Source organism: Panthera uncia, chromosome B4, assembly GCF_023721935.1.
Source record: "Panthera uncia isolate 11264 chromosome B4, Puncia_PCG_1.0, whole genome shotgun sequence".
Taxonomy (NCBI): Eukaryota; Metazoa; Chordata; class Mammalia; order Carnivora; family Felidae; genus Panthera; species Panthera uncia.
The window spans coordinates 110464985-110480017 of record NC_064809.1 but is presented as its reverse complement, the minus strand read 5'-3'; the positions used below and the strand labels follow the sequence as shown (position 1 = coordinate 110480017).

General features: G+C 36.8%; 1 long non-coding RNA gene across 1 annotated transcript in view; it reads left to right on the top strand.

Annotated features, from left to right (window-relative positions):
* The window catches only part of LOC125919407 (uncharacterized), a 78651-nt gene that overhangs the window by 23167 nt on the left and 40451 nt on the right, over window positions 1–15033 (top strand). Inside the window, exon 3 of the long non-coding RNA XR_007456765.1 lies at window positions 11074–11189. This is a non-coding gene — a long non-coding RNA (uncharacterized LOC125919407). The remainder of the gene's footprint in view (window positions 1–11073; window positions 11190–15033) is intronic.

Here is a 15033-nt window from a genome sequence, read left to right as displayed (position 1 = left end):
TTATTACCGAATTGAGGGGTTTTTACAACATATTTATCAGTTAATAGTAAAACGCGCCTCAGGCTTTGAATACAAGTAAGCCCTCAAGACTGTCTATAATTCAGTTATGTGACAATCTGAAGATTTGATAAGAACCTAATAAGACATGAGAGGTTGGTGCATTTTTGGGAAATGCCCAGAAATGGGTTAAAAAACACGTGAAACAGAGCGGTGACGTATATATTTCAAACAAGCCTAATAGAGCAATAAGAAAAAAAAAATATTTGGAGAAACCGTAGACAAGAAAAAGCAACCATCCCAACAAAAACAGCATAATAGAAAACTCGTTGCAACATTGTATCCCCCAATGTTAAGATAAAAACTTTGATTGCAACGTAATCTGTGTTTAATTCACTGTAAACAGAAAGAAAAAAAAAAAAAAAGGAAGACAAATACCTGTTTATACTCATCCCCACGAGGCACCATTAAAGTTCATTCTAATTCTGTGAAATATCAATATCTTTCAGGAAAATTCAACCTTTTGTGACTTGTGCCAACTAAACATCAGAAATCTTCCAAGAATCTAAGATGTTTCCAACTCCACTATTTATTGGGCTTTTTGTAATATAGATGGAAACTGCAGAAGTTGGCATCGAGTTATATTTAGTGATGGAAATATTCTATAATATGGGAAGAATGTATTATTTTTCTTGATCCATGAATTCCCCTGAAGACTTGAATTGTCTGTAATAAAAAAGCAGAGAAAATGCTTGGGCATGCAGAATCCAAAATAACTATTTTTCATAAAGAAATATATATCCTTGCAACTTGGTGGATGAGAAGAAAACACAATTCTAGGTGCGATTTATTTCTTATATTCAGAATGCTGAATTCTACCTGAATTACATGTATTTACAGACCACTGAAATATTTTTATTTATAATTTTGTGGGTTAAGCCACATGATTCAGTATCCTAAGCTATACTTTGCAAGTGAAGCTAATATAAACACTCATCTTTGCCAATGTAGGATGGTAAGGGTCAAGCTGACCTGAAGGCCATGTATTAGTGGTATCACTAATGTAACTATTTAGGGCCATTCCGTTTTATAAATATTCCATGGATGTTTGAAAACCAGCAGACTTGGGGGGGGCCTGGGTAGCTCAGTCAGTTAAGCGTCTGACTTCGGCTCAGGTCACGATCTCACGGTTTGTGACTTCGAGCCCTGCATCCGGCTCTGTGCTGACAGCTCAGAGCCTGGAGCCTGCTTCAGATTCTGTGTCCCTCTCACTCTGCCCCTCCCCACTCATGCTCTGTCTCTCTGGCTCCTTCTCTCTCAAGAATAAATAAACATTACACAAAAAAATTGAAAACCAGTAGATCGGGGTCTCCTAAGATTTTGTATGCACTGTTTATCTCCTTATATCAAGTTTGTCTAAACAACGTTTGTACAGTGAAATTGTAAAGGTTCTGTAGACAATTTGCCCATTTCTAGAGAAGATGTAACTCCTTTACCATCTGGGTCAGGAATCCCCAGTGTTTTTTTTATGAGTTTGCTACCAAAAGGTACTTTAAATCAGCTACTTGTTATTCTGAGTGTCTTAAATGGAAGGTTCCTTAGAAAAATCTGTTCTTCATAAAAGAAACCCAGACACATAATCCTATCCTTTTTTTTTTTTTTTTTTTTTTTTGTTGTTGTTGTTGTTGTTGGCTTTATCTCTGACTGGAGATTTGCTTTGCTACACCTAACCTTTTCTTGATCTTCTCCTCTTCTCCTTAAACTCCTGACCATGGAGGAAGAAGAATTACATGCCTTGTCACAGAAAATAAGAAAGGTCCATCTACTAATTTTTAAATCAGTCTGAATTAAACTGCAAGGATGCTTTTACAACTGGAAATATACAACTGTCTTAGGTTAAGGCCCACACAGAACCAATGAACTATTTGACATGGCACAAAAACAGAGCAAAGGAAATTTAGGTCAGCATTTTGGTAAAAACCTAATGTTACCAAAATAGTGTTTATAAATTGTTGCATTACCTTTGCAGGTGCGGGTTGCTTGTATAAGCATACTTCTCCCTTGCTTAACTAATGTAAATAACAGGCATGTCGTATTTCCTCTTTTCTCTGAAAAACACCAAGAACAAAATATTGCAAGAACTCTTATAAATAGAAAAAGGCTGAAAGTGTATTGCAGAGGACAACTTTATAAGGCAGGAATTCTTGACAATGTATTTTACCACTTAGGGTTTACAGTAAATTAACAGAAATAATTACATACAAATTTTATTTTTCAATTTGTTCTTGTAATGACAAGTATTGCTAACAATTCTAAATTGTCTCCGAGGAAAACTTTATAAACATACAGCTTTTATCTGTCTTTCTTATGTTCAAATTCAAAAGGTCTTTCCTTTTATCCTTCTCATATTTTTGAGTGGATGATGAGAAATTGAAATATAAGCCCTCTTGAAATGTTATGGATTGAACCTGAACAGATCAGAGCTCTACCTGTGACTGCCCAAAGATTAGAGACATGTTGAAATTCATGAGGTGTATGTGAAAAGCCATTGATGATGGGTGATGGGGTTTTGGAGTGATGATGGGGTTTGGAATTGACGGCCCAGAAAGAATTCTTGAAGACATCTTTGGTGCAAAAGGTGATTTCATTAAAGTGCAGGGACAGGAACCATGGGCAGAAACAGCTGCCCTGGGGTTGTGAAGAGTGACTGATTATATATCTACAGGTTGGGAATGGGGGGGTTGGTTAGGGACAGCGTACGTTTCTAAGGAATTGTGGAAGCAAGGTTTCCAGAACTTGAGGCTAGCTGTTGTTAGAAAAATGTCATTTATTACTGTTTTTTTTTAATGTTTCTTTTTATTTATGTTTGAAAGACAGAGAGAGAGAGAGAGAGAGAGAGAGAGCGCAAGCAAGGGAGGGACAGAGAGAGAGGGAGACACAGAATCTGAAGCAGGCTCCAGTCTCTGAGCTGTCAGCACAGAGCCCCATGCAGGGCTTTAACTCGAAAACCACGAGATCATGACCTGAGCTGAGGAGGCTTAACTGACTGAGCCACCCAGGCACTCCCACTGTTAGTAAAACCTTAGTCATGAGCTCCTTCAGATGTATATCAGGGGCCATGTGCTTGGAGTATAATATAATGCCAACGTATACTTGAGGGGTAAAGATAAAGGAGGTTTGCAAAGGAATTTTTACGTGTTTAAAGAGATTTACAGGATCCTGGCGGGGCAGGATAATGTTAAGCCAAGATTCCCTTGTGCCCCTGGCATAGTGTCATCATCGAGGCAGCTGAGCGCTTAGAGAAAGGTCACTATGCTTGATTCAGGACTTGTCAATGGACTGTAGGCGGTAAGGGAATTTAATTTTTCATTTGCCTTTGTTTCCCGCATCACCATTGCAAGCACTTAAACACCCTTACATCTTGATGAGGGTGATATTAGAGCTCCAGGAAACAGAGTCTATAGGTTTCCGGAGATTAGGCTATGGATAAGATTTCCTTTTTCTTGCAGTTTACTGAGTTATTCGTAAACTGAAGGAGACTCTTGTCCTGCATGACTTTGATCTCTATCAGTCAACCATTTGTTTCTTTCCTTTCCTTTGTTCTTGGGCAGCCAAGAGTGTCCAAGGAATATCACATATATCCCACCTGGGGGAGGGGAAGGGGTGTTGTCAGCTTGTATTTTGCCTTCAGCTTGCCTTATGATCCCTCATCAATGTATACTTGAAAAAAATCAGAATTCTAAAAAGAATTTACTTTGCAAAGAGGTTGTTGAATTTAAAGACAAGTGAGGTACATTCGATAGAAAGTAGCCAGTGAGGTGCCCAAATTTTCTATCCTCTTATTTAAATAGCACATCGCCATCAACCTCTAATTTCCTTCTTTGTTTAATTCTTCTTCATAGCATTTATTACCACTTAATGTACGTTTTGTTCTCTGGTGTATCCTCAATGCTTACAGCAGTTTCTGGAATGCTACTGTTGCTCAAGTTACACATGTTGAATGGACAAATAATTGAAATTATTATATCTATTATCCAGTGAATTTAGTGCATTTCAAATGTTATAATGATACCTGTTAAATATGTCATTAGAATAAATAGAATAAGATGGTTTTGAAGGATATTTGATCCAGGCTTTAAAAAGTCCCCCACATTTTTTTTTTTTGAAGCTTTCTTTCTCCAAAAAGACAATAGCTTCCTGTTAATTGTAGAGTTCATTCTTATTGTGTAGTCTAAAAAGTTACTGATTTAGAGAATTGTGATAAACTTTTCTATATTAATAGTGCATTTCACCAGAAGCTCATGATGTATTTTGATATTCTCGTTACAATTTCCACTTCATTTCAGACCCTATTGTTGTTTGGGGGCGTACTGTGTTTCACATCCAGTGGGCCACTCAAAGCAGCCCTCCTGCCCAAGAGCCGTTCGGTCTCATGGAGATTTTGACCGACTAACCTTGAGTTGGTCTTCTGATCTTCCCTACACATTTGATTGTTGCCATGCATCAATCAACACCAGTTGCCATGCATAGGGAACTCCTCAATACTTATGGCTTCCCTGGAATCAGACACATAGCATAACGAAGACGAACAGCGAGTACTCTAGTCACAGTCTAATTATTGACCTCTTGCTGTGTAGTCACATCAAGTAATATATTTTAGGCCCTGGAGTACAACTTATGGTACACACTTTTCACAAAATTTTAGATGAATTAACCTTCCTTCACTTTTCAGCACCTTGCATAAGCCCTCTTAATTCGCACCTATCCCAACACCAAAACAAAACAAAACAAAACAAAAGCATGGTCCATAAAAGAACAGATTGAGCAACTGCTTTTCATTAAAATTAAAAACATCTAGGGGCTCCTGGGTGGCTCAGTCGGTTAAGCGTCCGACTTCAGCTCAGGTCACGATCTCGCGGTCCGTGAGTTCGAGCCCCGCGTCGGGCTCTGGGCTGATGGCTCAGAGCCTGGAGCCTGCTTCCGATTCTGTGTCTCCCTCTCTCTCTGCCCCTCCCCCGTTCATGCTCTGTCTCTCTCTGTCTCAAAAATAAATAAAACGTTAAAAAAAATAAAATAAAAACATCTACTCTTCATAAGATGCTGTTGAGAAAATGAAAAGGCAAGTCACAGTCAGGGAGAGAATATTTGCAAAGCACTTATGTGCCTATGATATGCTTCATGATACATGATAAAGGATACGTCTTCAGAAGATACACAGCAATCCTCCAATATCCACAGTTTCACTTTGTACCACAGTCAATGGTGATCCAGATGGCGATGATCCTTCTTCTCACCTGTTGTCAGAAGGTCAATAGTAGCCTGCACCATGTCATAGTGCCCGCGTCACTCACCTCACTTCATCGCATCACGTAGGTATTTTATGGTCTCACATCGTCACAAGAAGGGTGAATAAAGTACAATAAGATATTTTGAGGGAAAGAGACCACATTCACATAACTTTTATTGGAGTGTGTTGCTAAAATTGTCCTGTGTTATTATTGGTTATTGTTGTTAATCTCTTACTGCATATAATTTACAAATTTGTCATAGATACTACTGTAGAGGAAAAAAAAAAAACAGTATATATAGGGTTTGGGAGTATCCACAGTTTCAGGCATCCACAGAGGTCTTGGAACATATTCCCTGTGGATAAGGGGAATTGTAAAGAACTGAAATGAACTCTTACAACGATAATAAACAATCCAACTAAAAATGGACAAAATATTTGAATAAATCACTAAAACATGTACTGATGACAAAGGAACACGCTAAAAGATACTCACCATCACTAGTTAGTTTGGAGATAACAAATTAACGAGATACCACAATGAGCTAACAATATATCCCTAAAAAAAAAAAAAAAAAAAAAAAAAAAGACCTGCTATACTAAGTGTTGGCAAAGTTCTTGGGGGATTCGAAATGTCATACACTCCTGTTAGGAATGCAAAACTATTATAACCACTTTGGAAAATATTTTGAAGTTTCTTAAATAGTTAAACATAAACTCAGCTATTCTACTCCTAGTTATTTACTCAAGAGGAATGAAAGCTATGTCTTTAGAAACACTTTTACGTAAACATTACTATCAGCTCTATTTTTAATAGCTACAAACATTCCATATGTTCAGCAGATAAATGGATAAGCAAGTTGTGTGTTATAAAACAGAGGGTTAGTCTATAGTGAAAAGGAATTTGTACTACAACATGGAGAATGTAAATGTCAATAGAATTACTATGCTAAATTAAAGAAGCCGTGTAAAATAAGACAGTATGGTTCTATTTTAGCAAATGACATTTAACACATAGTGGAAGAAAGCCAATGAGTGGTTGTCTTGTGTGAAAGGAAGATGGGGAGGGGCAAGAGAGAGGGGTTACAAAGGGGCAGGAGGACACTTTTTTTTGGAGGTGATAGGATTGTTCAGTATCTCCATTGTGGTGATGGTGCCAGGGGGGTATATACATTCAAACATGGTGTGTATATATGTTAAAACATCAAATCCTACCCAATAAATATGTGCAATTATCTTATGTCAGTTACGTCTCAGTAACCCTATTCAATAAAATATAACCACAAAATAAAACCCCACTATAGCTGTCACGCATACAACCTTGTGCTCCAGGCCCTTGCATAGGTGTTACTGGGGGTATGAATTGGGTGGCAGCGAGGGAAGGACCCAGCCTGGCATTCATCAGCTACTGGTAGAGTGTGGAGATGTGATATCTCTTTGAAGTCATCCTGAGAACTCTATTTAAGGAATTGCCTTAGGTTGAAGGCTTGCAGGCATTCTCAGACTTGGCGGTTTAGTTACCATCTAATATAAAGGAAAATGCAGATGTCATCAAGAATAGAGATTAAGTTTTCGAGGCAGATTCGGGACACCTCTTGCCACACCTTGCCCCTCAGGCTGGTTTGCACGTCCACTTTAATTACCACTCATCCAGTGTTCTCTGGCACTTCCAATTATTCTAGTAATTTCAAATTTCACAACTCACATTCCAAAAAATTAGACGTTGCTGAGACCTTGGATTTGGGTTTGAAATATGACACTGCTCTCTACAAGCCGCCTTGTTTTTACCACAACTCTCCCACAGCTGTTTAAGGCTATTAATATTAAATTAATGTTCAAGGAAATTTACAAGTGCTCAGTAGGGGAAAAGGAATGTGAGTTAACCACAGACCTTCCTCTTAGCATGGGCCAGCAAAGATATGCCTGGGCTTCGTTACTGAGTAATGTCAGAGTCCATCTTTCTCAATCTCACATAAGTTAGTTTTCCTCTCTTGAAAAGGTTGCTCGAATTGAATAATTCTATGCTTACAATCCCTGTATGTTTAGTGAACAGAATTTAGGAATGTGTCAGGACCATTGCAAAAGAGGAGAGTAAGAGTTGGACAAATCACAAATTAGAAATTGTACATTATTCCTTTAATACACATTTACCGAGCACATCCTAGGTGCCGGGCATTGTATCAGAGCTAGATGAAGACCAGTGAGCAAAAACCAACCTGTTTCTTCTCCTCGCAGAGCTTACAGTTCAGGAAATGCTTTCAATTAGTTGTGCTGTTCATCCCAAACTCCAGCTCCTGGTTCTTTATTCTTCTTTCCCATCCACATTTTCATTACTCAATATATTGATGCTTCTATCGCTGAGGTTATAGAATAGTTAGGAATGAGAGGATTTTGCTCTAAGACCTTCTGAAAAGGGAAACCCTTCTCCTCATCCCCCTCACTACCCCCATTCTCCTCCCATGCCTCCTTCTTTTCCTCTTTGCCTTCTTTCTCTTTCTTTTACCATTTTCAGTTTTTAATTTTGAAATAATTTCAGATGTCCAAGAATTGCAGAATTAGTAAAGAGTTTCAATATATCCTAACCCAGATCTCCCAGCTTTTAACATCTTTGTTTGCTTTACCATTCTCTCTCTCTCTCTCCTCTCCCCGACCCCCTGGGCATGGCTATGGATATAAATATAAATATAGGTAAAATATATTTAAATATTCTATTGATGAAATATTTGAAAGTAATTTTCAGGCATAATACCCTTTCCATCTAAATACATTAGTGTACATATTCTGTCTCACCACATTACAATGAATAAAATGAAGAAATTAATATTAATAGTACTAGCATCTAATCTAGAAGCCATATGTTCCAATTCATCCATTTGTACCACTAATGTTCTTACCTGATCCAGGATCACACGTTGCATATTATTATCATGTTCCTTATCTTGCTTTAATCTGAAACAGGTCCTCAGTTTTTCTCTGTCTTTTAAGGATTTGGGGTTTGTTAGTTTGTTTGTTTTTGTTTTTGTTTTTGTTTTTGTTTTTGGAATATAGGCCAGTTATCTTGTAAAATGTTTCTCAGTTTGGGTTTTTCTGATATTTCCTTGTTATTAAATTCAAATAATGCATATGGGGCAGGAATGCCACAGGGATAATGTGTCTTTCTTGGTTCATGCCGATGTGCTATTAGTGGGATGGTAATTTCAACTTTGGCCACTTAGTACAGGTATTATCTGCCAGTTTTCTCCAACTTAAAGTTACCATTTTCCATTTGCAATTAATAAATATGGTGGTGAGAGGTACTCTGAGATTATGTAATCATCCTACTTTTCAACTATACTTTCAACTATACAAATCCATAGATAATTCTTACCTGAAAGTTTATTATGAAGGTGGTTTCCAAATAGTGATTTTCTATTTCTATCATTCCTTTTATCTTTATTAGTTGGAATTATAATGTAAGGAACAGCTTTCGTTTTTCCCCTGCTAAGCTTCTTTTCTGAAGTCTCTCCATCCGTCCATCCCTGTGTCTATTCATCCGTCTCCATATTTATATTTTCATCCATGCATTGTATAATTCTATGTAGTACCAAAAAGTTCCATGATACAGATCTATTTAATTTTTCTCATCTAATTGAATTTGTACAGAAGGCTCATAGTGATGACCTTATTCACAGTATTACTACCCTAAGGATAATAATGAAGTTTCAAAAAATTACTACTTTCTATGAGATTAGATCAGAAAACAGGATAAAAATCCATTTTTTTAAAATCTTTTGGAAGCTTGTCCATGAGGGCAGATTCATGCTTTCCAAAGTGACCTTGCATCATAGGATGAATCCAAATATATCCATGAAACATGTGTTTGGACTACTTCCTTCAGAGTCTTCTTGTCAAAGATAATACCCAACTGGATTGTAGACTGAAATTGTAAGGCTTGTCTGCAGTAAATCTGATGTTTCAATCAGGTTGACTGTCTGACTCAAGTTCCACACTTTATGCTTATTTGAGAAACAAAACCTCTTACATCTTCTCATGATAACCCTCTCATCTGTCCATGGTCTGGTCTGATTTGAACTTCCCAAATTTGGGATTTGAGTGATACTGTTCTATTCTGTTGCCAAGGATATATAGAGAACTCAAAAGATTACAAATGAAATCAACTAGTTAATTTAACTGAAGCACATCGCAACGCATTGCAGAAACGGACATGCTAATCAACTTTCATTCAAAAATGTAAAAGCCTAGGTTTTAAAATTTTTCTTATATATGTCAATTGTGGACAAAATAATATCATCAGAGATGCCATTTTTTAGTGCCTAACATGTGTCCCCAGTGCTTCACATAACACCCTAGGTCCATGTTGATATCCCAATTTGTCAAATCTGCAGCAGGGGGGTTAGAGAGGCTGCATAATTGGACTGAGCTTAAAGCTAACAGGTGGAAAGGCTGGAATTCAAATCCAAATTTGTCTTAATTTAAGAAGTCATGTTTTCCCTCTGTATTACATTGGTCGTATACCAGTTACCAGTAATAAATACACAGAGGAAAGACGTGGATAGTCTCTGAAATCACTAAGATGAAAAGCTTATGGGATTCCTTAGTAGGATAATTCAGTCTCTTATGTTTAGAGTACAATAGAGTGCTCAAGTTCAAGGTATTTATTTATCTGATTTGGCTTTCCTTGTTTTGTTCTGTTTATCTCTTCCCTTTGAAATATCGGTGTATTTTAAAATCTGTATCTGCTCAAGACATACATTATTTAAAGACCTTAAAATCTGAGAGATAAGGAAGATAATGGCACTTTATCCCCATGATAATTTATAACTAGATCAAGCTAAAAGTGAGCTCACTAAGTTGAATTTTCTGTATCAAACAGCAGGTGGTGGTGCTGGGTTATTCTATCAAGTTTAAGTACTTCTAGAGAGCGCTGTGTTGTTGAACAACATATAACATATATTTTGGTTTCAGAACCATTCACATCATCTTGTTAAGATTTACTTTATAAAATAATACACATGGTGAGGTCTCAAATTATTTGAAAAATAATTACATAAATATAAATCTTTTAGAAGAAGGACGATGATTATATATATATGTTAAATACATATCATTTAAATCATTTAAACAGCTTAGTACTTCAAACGATTATTTAAATGGTTGTATTTAAATATGTATTTTGAATAATAAATATGATTTAGCATTGGGGAATAAATATTTATATCAAATATACTCTAAATTTGTAATTATTATAAAATTAGAAGTACTATATGGTAAACACTAAAAAATCTTTGTCATTTAGCAACATAGGTGGAAAATAGATTTATTTTCACTCCTTTAATTCCTCATTGAGTAATGATTACCTTTAACACTTTCAACTAGCCCTATAGCATATACATTTCTATTACTTTTCAATCCACATTCCTATTCCATTATATTCAATATCTCTGCATAATTTATTTTGAGTCCTGGCTGCATTTCCATTCTGAGTTGGTTAAAGCTTAAAGAGAGTGATATTTTCCAGAATCTTTGATCCAGGACTGGATTTGGTTGAATGGTGGGAAAGGGAGGAGGAAAAAGGAGTGTATTATACTCTTTCACCTTATTGGTGAAAAACTATTTGAATGTTGTGGTTCTGAGGGCCATGATGATGATGATGATGTTATGTTATTTGAACCTGTGTCTTCGAGGTCCCAGGCCACACAATGTAAAGGCAACGCTTATAACCTTGGCTGATGATAGAGAATATTAGGCAGCAGATGGTTTCTCTAAAGATTTCTATTACTGTATTGCAGTGCTGACTTTATGGCAGATGGACTGGAGGAATGAAGGGGCAGGTGGCTGGTGTGAACCAGGGGTCCTGTAGAAGCAGCAGAGGTCAAAGCTGAGGCAGGAGTTGACGAGAAGTAAGGTGAGTTAGTAAAAGGTCTAAAAGTACTGCATATCAGAGTCTATAATGTGGAGATGTGGGGACCACTTACATTTTATTTTAGGACCAATCTATATGACTTCAACATTTTTATTGTGGCCACTGTGACACTGAAACTGAAGTTTGGTGGCAAAGTCATTACCAAACAGTTCTGAATGATCAGCTATACCTATGGCATGGCTGACCTGAGTATATATATGATGACATAATATTCATATATTATATACGATTGTATATTTTTATATATCACATACATGATATATAAAAGCAATATGTATTATATAGTATATATGTGTATATTATTTATTCTTCCGTTGCAAATCCTACTGAAACAGAAGTTCTGGAGGGTAAGAACTTGGGAATCACCATTGTAAAAAGATTTTCAGTGTAACTAAAATGCACAGTATACTTCTGACTACTGGTTTGGATATTTTCAAAACTATTGCTAAAAGCAATAGCTTCATAATATAATGAAAAAAAGAAAAGAAAAAAACTAAAAGCAGTACAGGTGTAGTAGAAGCATACCAGGCTCAAAATCCATATGTATTTGGAGCCCTCTTGTTGGAATAAAAATAACAATTACAAATACAAGTTTAAATGCAGTGCCTTCAGAGGAAAGCTACTTCTGAGGCATAAACATTGAAGCCAATGTCACTTCTTATCAGCCTGGACATGTTTCTGGGCCTTTCTGATTTGAGAATAATGGCCTCCTGGGGCTGTCACGATCCAATGAGCTAACGGCCCTACCTGGACGGTGAAACACCCGACAGCCGTGGAGAGTATCATCCTCTTCATTCATCTCCGATTGCCTACTTCACACGCAAGAGCGTGACGTGAATAGAGAAAACTGCTCAAGATTTTGAGAAGTTCAGTAGGACAATTACGCACACTTGCATCGCCTGCTTTCTCCAGTTTTTCCAGAGAAATCCAAGACTCTTACACACTTAAACCTTAGCATTTGTTGGATAAATGGTTAAATGGTGAATGAATGAATGGATGAGTGAATAAATGAATAGAAGGAAGGCTTATGGCCCATCTGCTGCTATCACAAATATGGCTGCACAGCACTTTAGACGTGACTTGTTCATTTGTGGATTTTAAGCTGATTAAATGCATTCTGGGCTAAATGTGATTAGATGAGATGGGTGGAGTGTATCCGTGAGGGCCTCCTGGAGGAAGGTCGTTTTTGCAAAGCTTCAGAAGGAGCTTGTTTCAAAAAACAAACAAATGAACAAACAAACAACAAAACAAAACAACAACAAGAGAGGCATCCTAAAGGCCATTTTTTTCATTTCTGTTTCAATGTGAGGGTACCAATAGTGCGAATTCACCTTGTGCAACAGGGCGGTTTCAAGTGAAAAGTATTTAGGCTTTTAAAATAAGCAAAACAAATATTTACTAAGTGTCGTCTGTGGGAAAAAAAACACAGGAAAATTGCAAGGTCTCTAAAAGCTATGTCTTTGTAACCACACTAAATCCTCACCACAGCCCATAGACTCAAGTTTTTCTCTAGAAAAGTAGGGCTTCGGGAGCTTCGTGGCTTCCCAGGATCACAAGATCTTAGATATTAAAGAACAGTGGAAATAAGATTCAGACCCTAATCTCTGATTTAATACCCATGGTCTCCTACTATATCATTTTATGTAACAAAATATTATTTTTTTGCATTTTGTGGAAGTATAAGTAGACAAAGAACTTTTCTGTATTTTAATACTTTCCCTGTTGAGAATATGAATGGCTTTTAATTATTTGCATTAATTTTATAACGTTTTCTAATGGGGTCAAAAAAGGCTACCCGTTTCCTGGTAATGGTACCACACTGTGTCTAAATCCCACCCTTCTCACATATAGATCCCAAATTACACATACACACACCCCACACACATACACATGCATACACACCTGTGTAGACATAGGTACACATATCTAATACTTTTTATATTTTGAAAACAGAAAATTGAATTTTAAAAGGAAACTAAACACAACATTTGGATCCTGGTTTACTGAAATACCAGAACATACGTAGGCTAAAGCACATAGAACTAACTACAAAATAGACCGGTTTATAAAGTGAGCTGAAAACTACCAGGAACATTCTGGATATATAGTTGCAACGTGAAATTTATGCTTCTCGGTTTTTTCCTATACCCTCTGTGAATTTTAATTAAACATGTATCAGAAGAAATAAAGATTGGGTGGAAGCTATAGTTTAGAAACAATAAATTTATCAAACAGTCATAAGCAGCTTTTTCTGATTTTTTTTTCCTCATTTTATCAGTCTTGCTGTTCTGAAGGACCCTACTTAGACTTGTTCATATAAACAAATACACCTTGTGTTGTGTGTGTGTCTAAAAAGAGACTACTTCTGAGGCATAAAGCTTGTCCCCTTAGTTGATCTCTAAAACCAAGATAAAGCCATCCTGGTCTTACTCTATAAATATTTAAATGTTTTATTTTTCGCAGTCATTTCTGATGATGCCTCTGCTTTATACCAACAATGTGGCAGGATCTGAAGACACGTGATTTGGGACATATGTTTCTGGTTTGTGATTGGGGTGCAAATTAAATGCAAGAGGGCAATCCCAAACAGAGGGTGTGTGGCCAAATTAAACAAGTTTATGCATCCATAAGGAGAGCCCAGATATAGGAATTCTAATTAGGAAAACAATATGATATTCTCTCTGGGCTCCTGGATTTTCACTCAAAATGTTGAACTTCCTTGGAAGGTCTTCATACTCGCTTTTCATTTGAAGTCCCAGATTATTTTTGCGAAAATCAATCCTACGTGATACTTTTAAAGTATATGCCCTCACTTTCTTTTCAAGGTTCAAGGATTGTGGATGTGTGCTATTGGTTTGATTCCCAAATTCTGGCAGATGTCCCAAAAGAAAAAAAAAATGCATAAAACTCTAGACCCAAAAGTGCCCATTAGTTACCTCTAAGCGTGCCAAGTTGTCGAACGATATTACAGTTATGATCTTTAAAGCATTTGTAAAAAAGCTGGATAACTTTGTGTAAAAAAGCTGAATTTTATAGCTTCGTCTATGCCAAAGAGATTTCCAACAGAAAGCACCCTGGTAAGCCTAATTATTACTCCACATATGGTACATGGCATCATAAGCTATTTTTGAGGTTTTGGGAAACAGAGAGCCAAGTGACGACCACAACAGGGCGTGCTGAACAATTTTAACTCTGAATCTAACATCCCTAGTTGGCAGAGCATAAGACACAAAATGCTGCTTCAGCGATCCGTCTCTCACATATTTAATTTGAGGGCAAATAATTTAGTTAAAATTTACGGGGTGGGGTGGAGAAGGGAGTGATATACAAGAAGTCAGGATAGTGCACCTAGAGTCAGGGAAGATTGTTCTTCAGAATATCACAGCCGTTATTAGCAAGGGCAGGTTTCATCTCATACTTTAAAATCATGTCAGCGTTTATGACTTTAGCCTTCATTGAGGGAAAAATGCATAATCTGAGTTAGAAGGCAGCTGAAGTTGAACATTAAAAAATTTTAGCTCTCGAATGTGTTAGGCTGTTGCATAAACAAAATAATTTGGGGAGAATGAACTCAGAGAAACATGGAAGCCCTCACCCATTTATCGGAGTTGCCTGTATGCCTTTAACTGATTATGTTTGAAAGGTTCTTCAGAGAAAGAATTAGACATTAAAGAAAGAGGGGTATTTTATACTTACGACTTCAGTGTGTCAGTCCAGTGAGAACTATTTCTAAATCAGTTATGTGGATATCTCAACGTGGCTTCAGATACATTCAGGCATCCTTCTACCTCCATCCCTGAAACATTTTAAAAGTCAATCTTGTCTA